At 35.0% G+C, this 14,636-nt stretch overlaps 1 protein-coding gene across 1 annotated transcript in view; it reads left to right on the forward strand.

The window, feature by feature from the left end:
* Positions 1 to 1,145: 1,145 nt before the first annotated feature.
* The window catches only part of LOC140155079 (neuropeptide S receptor-like), a 188,840-nt gene continuing 175,349 nt past the window's right edge, over positions 1,146 to 14,636 (forward strand). The window contains exon 1 of the mRNA XM_072177772.1: positions 1,146 to 1,493. The gene's annotated coding sequence lies outside the window, so the exon portion shown is untranslated. The remainder of the gene's footprint in view (positions 1,494 to 14,636) is intronic.

Here is a 14,636-nt window from a genome sequence, read left to right on the forward strand (position 1 = left end):
GTTTATTAAAGCATTGACCTGGTTTTACATTACTTGTTGTCATGCTACTTGTAACATTTTTAATATCCTTCATTTCCGGTTGATAGGATATGGATTGCGCCATTGAAATGAAAGAATGGCTAAGTGATTTGATTTCTGAGACATTGTTGGGAGTTGAGCTACTCATATGATTATTAATTCTTCAATTTCTTATCAGTTCGATTAATATTCTTTAAAGTTTAATGCAGGTATCACAAAGTGGCTTCTACCTGTTTGATAAAGATATTGATCAATAACGTAATTTACATTTTACACTCCCAAGAAATTAAACATGTTTTTGATTGCGCTCACAATGTATAAAGATGTACAAAGCGACTGTTCACCTTAACTCAAGTGGTGATAATTTGAGCCTCATTCACGAGCAATGTAACAGAAATCACATAGTTTACAACATGCAACTTAAGCACGCTGATATTTGAAACACGTGCGAGACGACCGAATGTTAACCTGTACTCAACTACAAATTAATAGAATATCAGGTTTGAAATCGAGGCTCTTCTCCCGGTGGGTTTTTTCTGAACTTTAAAAATAGTGAAAGTGAAAACGATTAGAAAAGGTTAGAAAATACAAAATTCGGTGCTCATGAATTTAATTTTTAAAGGCAATCAGCCGCGTAAAGAAACAATCCTAGGGATCAAAACCTCGTCATTGGGAAATGTGTGCCAGTTTGATGAGCAAACATTATGTAAAAAGGGCAGATTTAATATTAATTTCCATTCCATCCGTCCCAATTTCACCAAAATATTCGCCCCTTGCTAACCCCGATTACGAATAAACATTTACTAACCACAATGAAGAAAAATATGTACATAAATTATAATAACCTAATATTTTTTTAAAGTTATAAACAATCAGCTGAAACTGTAAAAAAATCTTTTGAGGAAAAAAGAATGCATTTAGTTCCAGCCATATAATAATGGGTTCCATCACACAAATTTGAATGTGAACATCAAATCAATGTCCAAACGCTTGATGTCAAGTCCAAGTTGGTTATTGTCATTCTGCTATACTGTAGTGTACTAGAACCTGTTTTACGCCTTCTGCGGCGCTACGTGTACGTTACTTTAAAAAAAGCCAGATTCACTCAGTTGAGCCATCGACGCTCATCGTGATGTTATCTACTCCGTATTTGCTCCAAGAAGACGTATTGCGATATATTTATTTGCTCACTACTGGTAAGAGCGATCACTGGTTCGCTGAGGTTTAGCACCGTGACTGATTACCACACATTTGGCTATGATCTAGTAGACTTCCTTTGCCTGATCCTGAGTAGTGAACTGATATCATCATTTAGTCTATCTGCGACTGAGAAATGTGAACCCATTCTGTATCTTAAAAGCTATACACCGCGGCCTCGTTTAAACTCTGTCGTCTTAATAGAACTATATAGAAAGTGTTTGAATACAAATTACATTGGAATTGGTCTATCAATTTGGACCCACTTTGTGAAGGAGGTAAGTTACTGCTTGTAAAAGTTTTGACGCTATCAAATTGCTGCTATGTATGTGTTGTTTTACGGTCGCTTACGTTGTCTTACCACATTATTACCAATTGTTTTAGAAATCGAGTTAATCAAAATTGTTTCTATTTCACATGAAACTTCTTGCCTTGCTTTCACATTCTTAACCTTTGATTTTATTGTTCTAGAAAATAAACCTATATAATTATAATTACTCATTTTTTCAATTTAAGATCATGAATAACATTAAAGTTCACTTCGCTTGTAAAAATGCCCATTTGTAAATTGCTCAAAACGTTTCGTTCTAATTTTCCATTCTAATATTTTTCGTGATTTTGTCAGAATTTACCGAATATTGATTTCATTTATTTCTCGCAATGTTGTCAGAATATATCCAATAACGACTTTAACTCCGACGATATTGCTACGTGTTGATGTACAAACAATAAAAATAATTTTATAAACATAACTTTTAAATTGCACATCATGTACATTTAATTAAAACATCTTGAAATATATCTTTCACTGATTATTAACTGGCTTAAGCAGTGCAATACGGAAAAATCTGTTTCGTGCTTAGTTTTCTCCATACTTTTAATTACTCTTTATGATAGTACTATTGCGACAAACAATATGTCGCGTATATCCATAATAATAACAGGAACAACATACCGCAGGGGATTTCCACACTTTTAATACCTGTCAGGATTCTTCACTTAATATTGAAACAAAATATCGTTGATGATTGAAATATTGCGAATCAATTTCCTATCATTGACAGACAAATCATTGTGTAAATAACTTTAATACAAAAGCAATTTATTCCTTTGTTACAAATTTATGAACGTGGGATTCCTTTTTATTAACCACTAAAACCAGATCATCTTTTAAGCTGATTAACTAAAATGTTGCTCAAGTAAAACGAAATAAAGCAATAAGGCACTGTCTGACAATGGGTTTTGTTAACACGATCTTCATTAACTGTCCTCGCTGACAGATGAATCTCTTTCAGACAGTCACGTAGCTGAAAATTTACAATATCCTCCATGGCCTAGGACTTAAGTTGATTAACTAATTACAGGCGTATTTGGCGCTAAGTAAATCAGATTTATGGTTAATTTATTAAAAAAATTTATTATATATAATATGAAGTAAGGAATTTGCGTTATCTATTTATGTGCATTGAGACTTTTATTCACTTTATTTCATTAAATCAGAAATAAATGACATGGATCCATTGTCATGATATTGCTTTGTAGGACTGGTATAGCCTCAGTAGTGTTTCAAATGGCACGTATCGGGAGGTTATCTAGAGGTTTGAGAAACAAGTCCATATTTGCTCGCCATAATAGCTGTAAGCACACGTTGTCAGCAAACACAATCCCCAGAGAATTATTTATTCTTCTCATGTCTTTCATTACGAAATAAGAGCAATGAGCCACATTGAAGCCATTCTTCTTTCGGTTTGTTTTATATCTAAATCAACACTACATACTATATTGGCGAATGAAATCGATTTCATAAATTACGTAAGGAAGTATATAGCTGAATCTATTCTGACATTCTTAGTAATCACATACAACTGAATATTTAGGTTAAGCGTGTTTTGTACGATACTTTAAACACATCTGATTAATTAAATTGTGTGCTATCAATGTTTGAGCTAACACGGTTACATAAAACACTTTAAATAATGCTCAACTTAGTTTGCTCTTGGCATTGTTGTACAATCTTGCATATGTCTACGCAGCTTATCTCGGAAACTAAGACAACTAACCCGTTTTTTCTTAAACAAATCTATTTTTGAAATCAGGTGACAAATTCAATTTCATTTGCCGAGATGCATATGGCAAGGATGATTGTTTTAGAAATAAAATACTTTGTCACAACAAAGTAAAACAACTCCTATATAAATAATAGTACGATTTTTATTGATGACATGTATCAGGTTTCCTTCAATATGTTATAACCACTAAAAGATTGAACTTTATTTGAAAGATAACGCCAAATTAAAACACATGTGATGAAAAAGATCATCGCATTGCTCACGTAACACTTCAAAGGCGGTAACCTTAAAGGAATACGGTATTTTTTTGCGTAAAAAAAAAAAATGAATGTTGCTTACAAAATATTCTTAGTCTGTGACTGTGGTTTAGCTTACGCACTTGATTTCATAGTGTGTTGTACTTGTATGTGTAGTGGGTAATACGACACGTGGTGCGCGCAACTGAATTTATAGACAGGTGTCGTTCATTTTAGAATAAGGGGGGTTTCATGACGGTTACTTATTTTTAATAAATAAAACTAGTTTTTAGTTATCAAAATAATAATATTTAAGTTTCGTTCATTTTCGAGCCACATTGAAGCCATTCTTCTTTCGGTTTGTTTTATATCTAAATCAACACTACATACTATATTGGAGAATGAAATTGATTTCTTAAATTACGTAAGGAAGTATATAGCTGAATCTATTCTGACATTCTTAGTAATCACATACAACTGAATATTTAGGTTAAGCGTGTTTTGTACGATACTTTAAACACATCTGATTAATTAAATTGTGTGCTATCAATGTTCGAGCTAACACGGATAAGTAAAGCACTTTAAATAATGCTCAACTTAGTTTGCTCTTGGCATTGTTGTACAATCTTGCATATGTCTACGCAGCTTATCTCGGAAACTAAGACAACTAACCCGTTTTTCATAAACAAATCTATTTTTGAAATCAGGTGACAAATTCAATTTCATTTGCTGAGATGCATATGGCACGGATGATTGTTTTGTGAAATAAAATACTTTGTCACAACAAAGTAAAACAACTCCTATATAAATAATAGTACGATTTTTATCGATGACATGTATCAGTTTTCCTTCAATATGTTATAACCACTAAAAGATTTGAACTTTATTTGAAAGATAACGCCAAATTAAAACACAGGTGATGAAAAAGATCATCGCATTGCTCACGTAACACTTCAAAGGCGGTAACCTTAAAGGAATACGACATTTTTTTGCTTTTAGTCTTAAAAAATGAATGTTGCTTATAATATATTCTTAGTCATACGTCAGTGACTGTGGTTTAGCGTAAGCACTTGATTTCATAGTGTGTTGTACTTGTATGTGTAGTGGGTAATACGACACGCGGTGCGCGCAACTGAATTTGTACACAGGTCAGGTGTCGTTCATTTTAGAATAAGGGGTTTCATGACGGTTACTTATTTTTAATAAATAAAACTAGTTTTAGTTATCAAAATAATAATATTTAAGTTTCGTTCATTTTAGAATGATGGAAGGTTTTCATGACACTTATTATTTCATGAATAAAACTCGTTTTAGTTATTGAAATAATATTTTGAGGTGGCGTATTGCACTTAGGCTGGAGAATCTGAAATTGAACACTATGAGACTACTCGGTCCTTCGGATGAGACGTTAAGGTCCTTTACTGTGTACAGAGAGCTATCTCAATTTGTCCTCAATCAGCTGAAATAGACATTTTATATTTAATGATTTCAGAAGTCTGAAAGACTGAATTATTCGAGAAGTGACCTGAAATCACCCAAATTGTGTGTGCAGAAGGCACTTGTTGAAAGTAAACCCGCCCATTTCTCATTTTTCTGATTGAGGTAAGTTACATAGCTACTCTCAGAACACTATATTTGATAAAGGTACGGTAAACAGGTTTTGGGCAATCAAATAAAGTAGCAACCACACACTGTATGCTACTACACACTCCCGGAAAGGTTGGTTGCTGTGTAAGCACCCTTTACCCATTATACCTGTGCCTATTATTGACAGCAACTCTGAAGCACTTCGTTAACGGTCCCTATGATCAGAGGAAACACTATAAGTGATTTACTGTATCATGTCTCATTTGCCGAACTCATTCCGTATAGATTTTAAAGCATTGATTGATTGGTATTGTATACTTCTCACTCTCCGTAGGATGAAACACGACCTTGGGAGATCACTTCCAAGGACAGAGTCCTCTATCCCTAATATAGGTACTATAGGTACTATAAATTGTACATTGCACAACATGAGGTCAATTTTCAGAGTGACTTAAACGAACTTTGTCACCAGGAGTGAGACTGGTACTTGTCTGGAATGCGTGAAAAGCAGTAGTCTACAGGTGCACGGCAGGTGCGCGATTTGACTAAAAGTCTCTTCTGATGTACGCGGTCAATATTGATTCACCTATTTAACCAACACACAGGGAACGGAGCACAATATATGGTGAAATATCATGACAAATAATTTTGTCAATGGGTAGATGTGATAAAGTTTGAAAGAGAACAAGCAAGAATACATACATAATTGAAACACTTTAAGGAAATCGCTTTGCAAACAAGTTTCAAAACAACGATAACGTATTCATGTGTTACTAATATTCAAAATATTTTTAAAAATTGTATAATGGCTGATTACATGAATAAGCTAAGTGAATAAAAGAACAGATAATAACATTCATAAATAAATCTATGAATAGAGATATAAATGGTAAAGACGCAAAACGCAGAATGAATTAACCACCCTTATCGAGTAAATAATGTATGTAAATTATTCTTTTGAAATTGATCTTGTTTTGATTCCACTTGAATTCGCATCTATACCTTGGATTTGAAACTGTCGCCGTTAAGTGCTACATTGCTTTATATCGGTATACGAATACTGGACCAAGACAATATTGTTGATAATAATGCATAATCAAATCGATTAATGGTATGCAATGATTCGAATGCAATTCGAATGGAAAGATAGCAAATAATGAAACACGGTTATGTTGATATAACATTCAATTCACATATTTAAACAATTCAAGATAAAGTTATTTTGTCAGAATGATTGTCTCATTGTAAAACTGGTATATCACAGATTTTTGACATTCGTTGAAAGGGTTTTATTTGTCGATCCATTTTGAAAAGACAGTGAATTTTGATTAACACTAAGTTAATTAAGAATTGTCCTTTTGATTTTACAACATGCTCACAGAACAACACCTCCCATTCCACACACGGACCTATAGCATCTAATTCAAATGTCACAACGTTGTTCAATTCTGTTATTAATGTAGATTTTCCAGGTTACGGATCGCCTTGCACGAAGGTAACAACCATAGTCTCGATACACAACAGCACTGGAACAGATTTTCTCTGACACCCATCCTCACGCACCCTCACCCCCTTCAACACATATCCAGTACCACCTAACCTAGTAGAGGAAAAATGCTAATTATTTCGTGACCACGCAAATCTTAGAACAAAGGTTTGAAAGTGTTTTTTGTCAAGCCTGAAAGGTACCGAACAAATTTGGCTTGGGCTGCTTCCTTCAGGCATTTTTGGTTGGGGTCAAAATTATAAATTACCCCAATTCTTTTAAAATTATACCAAATTACTCCACTGGTCATAGGAAATCAAAAATAATTATAGTTATTCCTATCTGCGACCTTTGGTTAGGGAGCTATGGTCAGAAACGTGACAAAGGTCAATGCACTTTTGGCTAGGTGCATTTTTACTAAGAGGGTTAAGATTACCGAGGACGTTTCACCCAACACACCCACACCAATTGTGCTGCTGCTTTCTTATTGAATGCACGGTTAAGCACTGATATAATGACATTATTCAATTAAAAAATTCAACCTAAATTTTAATAAGACACATTTTCAATGAGGACAAATAAGTCTCGTGTTTAATCTTTCATGCTTTGATCATCAAACAATTAATAGCTTCTGCATTAAAACAATCATCAAATTACATATGACAGCCAAAATAAAAATGGAAATATTCACCTAAACTCATACATACAAATTGACTTAGCATAGTTTCCATTGCACTTTGTGAACCTGATATCCTTAGATCTGATCTGATCTGGTATTTTGCATACCTGTTGCTTCAAACATTTGACGTAATTTGTCATACAAATTTGGATGGATTTTGACGAGTGCTACTTCTAGAATATTCACCCACTAATTATAGCATATTACAGCATATTACATCATTTCTAAATATAGCTTATTACCTCAACACAAGCCAATCAGAATCATTAATCTGTATAAATAGAGCGCCTCTGCTTAATTTTCCAGAAATTAGCATTTTCCGTTGAAAGTAAACCCGCCCGCTAAGTTGCATAGCTACTCTCAGAACACTATATTTGATAAAGTTACGGTAAACAGGTTTTGGGCAATCAAATAAAGTAGCAATCACACACTGTATGCTACTACACACTCCCGGAAAGGTTAGTTGCTGTGTAAGCACCCTTTACCCATTATTCCTGGGCCTGTTATTGACAGCAACTCTGGAGCCCTTCGTATCACTTTGTAACGGTTCCTATGATCAGAGGAAACACTATAAGTGATTTACTGTATCATGTCTCATTTGCCGAACTCATTCCGTATAGATTTTAAAGCATTGATTGATTGGTATTGTACACTTCTCACTCTCCGTATGATGAAACACGACCTTGGGAGCTCACTTCCAAGGACATTGCACAACATGAGGTCAATTTTCAGAGTGACTTAAACGAACTCTGTCACCAGGAGTGAGACTGGTACTTGTCTGGAATGCGTGAAAAGCAGTAGTCTACAGGTGCACGGCAGGTGCGCGATTTGACTAAAAGTCTCTTCTGATGTACGCGGTCAATATTGATTCACCTATTTAACCAACACACAGGGAACGGAGCACTTTTATATGGTGGAATATCATGACAAATAATTTTGCCATTGGGTAGATGTGATACAGTTTGAAAGAGAACAAGCAAGAATACATACATAATTGAAACACTTTACGGAAATCGCTTTGAAACAAGTATCACAACAAGTAATCGTTAAAGTATTCATGTGTTACTAATATTCAAAAAGGAAAATCTATTAATTGATATATTTTTAAAAATAGTATAATGGCTGAATAAATGAATAAGTAAAATGAATAGAGGAACAAAGTATATCTATGAATAAAGAGATAAATGGCAAGGATACAAAAACGCAGAGTGAATTAGCAACCCTTATCGAGTAAATAATGTATGTAAAATATTCTTTTGAAATTGATCTTGTTTTGATTCCACTTGAATTCTCTTCTATACTAATACACAAAAAGTGGATTTGAAACCGTCGCCGTTAAGTGCTACATTGCTTTATATCGGTATAAGAATACTGGACCAAGACAATATTGTTGATGATAATGCATAATCATATCGATTAATGGTATGCAATGATTCGAATGCAAATCGAATGGAACTAGAGCAAATATTAAAACACAGTTGTGTTGATATAGCATTCAATTCACATATTTAAACAATTTAAGATAAATTTATTTTGTAAGAATGATTGTCTCATTGCAAAATTGGTATATCACAGATTTGTGACATTCGTTGAAAGGGTTTTGTTTGTCAATCCATTTCAAAAGACAGCGCATTTTGATTAACACTAAGTTAATTAAGAATTGTCCTTTTGATTTTACAACATCCTCACAGAACAACACCTCGAATTCTACACATGGTCCTATAGCATCTAATTCGAATGCAACACCGTTCAATTCTGCTGCTAATGTAGATTTTCCAGGTTACGGATCACTTTACATGATGTAACAACCATAGTCTTCATAAACAACAGCACGTGCATAGATTTTCTCTCACACCCATCCTATCGCACCCCCAACACACCCCCACTAGCACCCAACCTAGTAGAGGAAGAATGATAATGTTTCGTGACCAAATCTTAGAATAAAGGTTTGAAAGTGTTTTTTGTCATGCCTGAAAGGTACTGAACAAATTTGGTTTTGGTAGGAGTCAATTAAAATCAAACATGGGTCAAAATTTTAAATTATCCCAATTCTTTTTAAAAGTATATACAAATACTCCCCTGGTCATAAGGAATCAAAAAAGTTATAGTTTGTCCTATATCTGCGACCTTTTTTTAGGGAGCTATGGTCAGGAACGTGACAAAGGTCAATGCACTTTTGGCTAGGTGCATTTTTACTAAAACGGTTAAGATTTCAAGGACGTTTCACCTAACACACCAATTGTATGAAAATGTGACACAACATCCAATGGGGGAGTAACATAAGACATATACCGGTAAACAAAGTTAAAAACCCGACGTTTCGAAAAGACAAGACTTTTCTTTCTCAAGGGATAAAATAAGAGACCTGCTCTCAGTATAGTGGAGACCAGCTCTGACATTATGCAATCAATAAATTCAACCTAAATTTTAATAAGACACATTTTCAATGAGTACAAATAAGTCCGTGTTTAATCTTTCATACTTTGATCACCAAAGAATTAATAGTTTCTGGATGCAAACAATCATCAAAGTACATAATGACCAAGAATGTATATTATGCATTGCATAATCATTAATCTGTATACATGGTTACTGTAATAGCGCCATCACTTAATTTTCCAGAAATTTCTACATATAACTAAATATGAATTTCTTGTTCACTTTACTGATTAGCATTTTCTATTGAATTTCTAGAATATTCCATGTACAAATGTACAAATAGAAATAAAATAATATCAGAACAACTGAAAACTAATGTCTGATGACAAAATACATTATGGGGGCACATAACAAAATAAACAATATATCAAATAATAATTACCCGTATGGTGGCAAACCTATACCAAACACAATATTGCTCTATTTCCTCAAAATAGCCTGCCAAAAATGCTTACCCCTCTCGGCGACATATCAAACATTGTTGCTCCACCTCTCGTTGCACTTGCCAAATTTTGGGAACCCACTTTGCAAACTTTAATGGTCTAAGATGTCTAATACGGGTATAAAGCGAGTGTAGTATATTTTGCATATTAGAACATTATCCTTACCTGTTTACAGCATTTTATTTAAAATGTACCCCATGAATATTTTGTCCCCCCCCCCTTGACTACAGTAGCGACGCAGACGCACACATTGTGCCGACTTTGAAGGCACGCATACATGCAGCAGAGACGCATGACTGCGCACTGTTTACGCGCTGTATACGTGCGCGTTGTCACTTTGTACTTCAGAGTGGACAAACTGTAGCCGAAAACTCTTTCCACCTTTCGACCTCTCAAAAATTATTGCGCAGCCACTTATATTTACGAATTTTTATAATATGAAACAAATAGTTTCGAGTCGAATTCAGTAGCAGGGTTAGGTTTCTCAATTACAACTTACATATTACAAAATGTACAAAATCCAAAATCCCCTATTTACACCAATCAAAAGTAAGAGTTTGATATGTGATGAAAGCTCTTTTTTCAAAATCCCAGTAAAGCCTCATTGTGGTGCACTCCAAAAACTGTGTTGAAAAATTAAACACAGTCCTGCTATCACTTGTTTAGTAGCTAACATTGCGTGTCAATTTCCGTAACATCATTGTACAATTTCCATCAACAATATGCTATCCATCAATAATATTTAATCATGTTTAATATTTCAACATGTATACGAAGTGAATCGTACCAACCGCACTGTGATAAACACCCGGGGGTACTCCCACTGTGGAGGTGACGCGTATGTAGGGCTGTTAAGACCTCCTTTTTTTAGCGTCGCTGTCACCCAAAGACCCCATTGTTTACGAACACATGCTCTGTCCTTCGAAGACCCCTTATTTTTCCATTTGATCTGTCACCCAAAGACCCTCATTTTTCAATTTGAACAGCAACTTTCATTTATCACTGATTTTGTTACTTATTTTGAAAAAACAAAGACATTTGAAGCCATTTAGAACTAGACATTCAATGTTCGAGGTCTCTGTGGCTCATTTTTGGCTCTCAACCACAGATTCCATTCAAAAAAGGTCATGTTCTCACCAATAACCCCATATTTTTTACATTTTGATCTCACCGAATACAAAAACTCATGTTCTTACCCAATGACCCCTTATTTGTTACGTTTTGCTCTCACAGAATGCCCCTTCCTGTGAAAGTGCCAGCCCTAGACCTATTTCCCTTTCATATTGAAGTGCCCCCCGATACACAGTTTTGCTTTTTATATCCAACCGGTATCTAAAGGTTAAATACCACTAAATAGGCCTGGGCGATACATTGAAATACGACGAAGTTACTATTTGTTTTCATGGCATCTGAAAAGACTGCATTAAAATCGCTGAAATTGATCAAGTTATATAGCCAAAACAGTACTTTTTAGGGTTTGATGCTTCAAAATGCATGGTACATTTTCTCTCATTATATGACATTTTTGTTGTATTAGTACCAAAATTCACACGCACGGCTTTGGTTTTTAGTAAATATTCGCCCTACCATATTGTAACTTTCAGCTTCGAAGGCGCACTGTCATTTTAAGGTGTTTACGGTTCAGTGCGTTAAAACAAGAAAAGTCTCAGGTCAACCTATGTTGAATTTTTGATCATTTGGCATCTAAATCACATAGTTTCACCTGATATTAGTGGCATTTAACTGTGAGAGTTCTGAATATGAGAACATTCCACCCGAAATTAGCCATTTTCCCATTGAAACCCGTGTAATACATAATTAGTGGTATTTAACCTAAACCGCTGGAGAAATCCCCAAATGATCAGATTGCAGAATCAGATTGATTAACTAAAATTACTACATTTCGAATGCACCTTTCATACATGTAACGGGCTCAAAGCGTATTGGTGATATGCCTCAATGAAGGATACAAAAGACGGACTGCCCACCTTTAAAATCTGCAAAGACTCCACATACAGTCTCAAAGCACTATACTCTTTGTGTGCTTCTTAAAGCAGGCATATACTCGGCATGTGGGACATGATATACACGGTTCACCCGGTACCCTAGCCTATGTGATAGCTCGCATATAGTTGAATTATTTACTACAGGCACTCTCCGGAGATACTCTAAAAATTTATAAAGGTAAATCAAAGACACACATTTCTGTGAACATGCCTTTGAATTCCACAGGGCGTTTAACCTTATCATGCTTATACTAATATTACGGTACCGATCATCTCCACGTTATTTTAGATATGCTATTTACACCTGCATTTATGATCTCATAATATGTGTTTTATTAATTCTTTCTATACATCAGGAAAGTTTGATATTCGATAACAAATTGATATAACTTACTCCTCGTATGCAAATGCATACATGTGGTCAAAAAAATTCTACTTATTTGGGCTTGCCAAGTCTACCCATAAGCAACAATATTGCTGTAAGTAGTAGTATAAGCAGTCAAATGATTATGTAACGTTCATTTGGTCATCAACATTGTTGCATCTTTCATTAGCCTTTTCGAAATATAGCGTACATAAACGGAGAGCAGTATTCAATCTTGATAAAACCCGGCAAATTCGGCAGATTTAACTCAACACAATAGGGTAAACCAAGCCCTAATGCTAACTCTAAACTTCACCCTAACCCTAACCATAAACCTTATCCTGAATCTAATCCTAGCACCTAATTTTACCAGTGTACTTCGGTTATATTTATAAATGCGCTTTTATAAATACGCACGTGACCACCTCCGCGCTGCCATGTCAGTTGTAACAGCTTATAGACAGTAAGTCTCGAAGTGACCTTCTACACAGCGAGTGGTCTTCCTATGCATTTGAATGCAAATGCGGAACAACATGAGACTGCTGTGCAGCAAAATTGTCTATTTTGTTCAACTTTGTGATTATATTGTAAACGTTTCCGTCGTTGAATATTTTATTCCGTCGTCAAATACTTTCAAAATGTTGTTTTTGATAATATATTACAAATTTCAAAATGTGTAATAATTTTGCAATTCAATTAATACTTAAATTTGATGATATTTATCTACAGAGTTCGTATCCCTTTTTGTATAGTGGTCAATGCATGAGGATTTGGTCACGCTTGCTGGTCTTGGTATGTCGTGCCCATGGGTCACGTGCGTATTTATAAAAGCGCAATTATAAATATAACCGAAGTACACTGTTTACCCTAACCTAACCAGAACACTAACTTTAACCTTATCTTGAACACTTTACGGACTAATGACCCTTCAGACAAACGGGTTGTTCCTAATTTGAGGGAGGTCATTGGTACCATTGACGAGTGCCGATTGGTTATGGCCATCAGCCCATCAGGTGCCGTATTCATATTCGATCACATGCTGTCTTCTATTAAATCCTGCCAGCTTTCGTTGTTGGTTCACGTAGAATGGACCGAGCTATAACGATGATCAATCTTAAAGTTCATAGTACATGGACAGTCTTTTCAACTGATGCCTTTAACAAAATAACTTGTAATCTATTGACATTGACTATGACTTGATATTGATACAATATAGCGATTTTGCGATTTTTAGTTGAATCGTGAAACTTGAACTGCAACGGGATTTTACACTATTCCAAACTAAATTTAAGTTAGTATGCCCTCTAGATGGTGAAATCTATTCTGAACCGATCATTTGTGGAATTCCCGTACAACGCTTTCATTGCCGTTGATAGCAAATTATGTATGGTGTTCCAAAATGACACAAGAAACATTAGAAAATGTTTCTCATGCAACGAATGTAGCGATTCGATTCAAGGTCACTGTGCAAAATATAGGCCAACATCGTTATTTCTGCTTTAAAATCCTTGAGTTTTTACTATTACAGGGACGACTATTTATAACTTATTTTATCAAATTTAAAGTCTACAGCCTTAGAACAACCAGTAATTTCTACACAAAAGCACCAAATCAAGAATGCGTGTTATGGTTTACACGTAGTTGAATGCGTAATCGACCTCGTATACAACTATTTGCGCAGCGGTAGAGACATTTTGGATTTAGCATGAAGCGGAATAGTCGTAAATACCCGTTTGGAGAGATGACATCGATTGTTTCAGAACACATATTTGCAAATAATTCGTGCACATTCACTTCTATTATATACATTTCAAATGAGTGCTCAAGAATGTTCTCAATATTATTATTAGAAGAACCAATGGAATGGTACCAAGATTTTCAAACGCCATTTACTCAGAACAGCAATTTTGCGTATTCGGCACTCTGCCGTATTCATAACGATAATAGACCAAGCCGATGTGCTGGAATGCATATTTCTCCACAACGCCATACAACGCTGAATAGAATACATTATCACAACGTGAATTAGATGTTGGAACGGGTGAATGCCGTCGTACGTAAGCCGTATGACCAGGTGATAGTAGCGTAAACGCCTCTTCGTAATCTCTTTAA

Source organism: Amphiura filiformis, chromosome 6 (genome assembly GCF_039555335.1).
Source record: "Amphiura filiformis chromosome 6, Afil_fr2py, whole genome shotgun sequence".
Lineage (NCBI taxonomy): Eukaryota > Metazoa > Echinodermata > Ophiuroidea > Amphilepidida > Amphiuridae > Amphiura > Amphiura filiformis.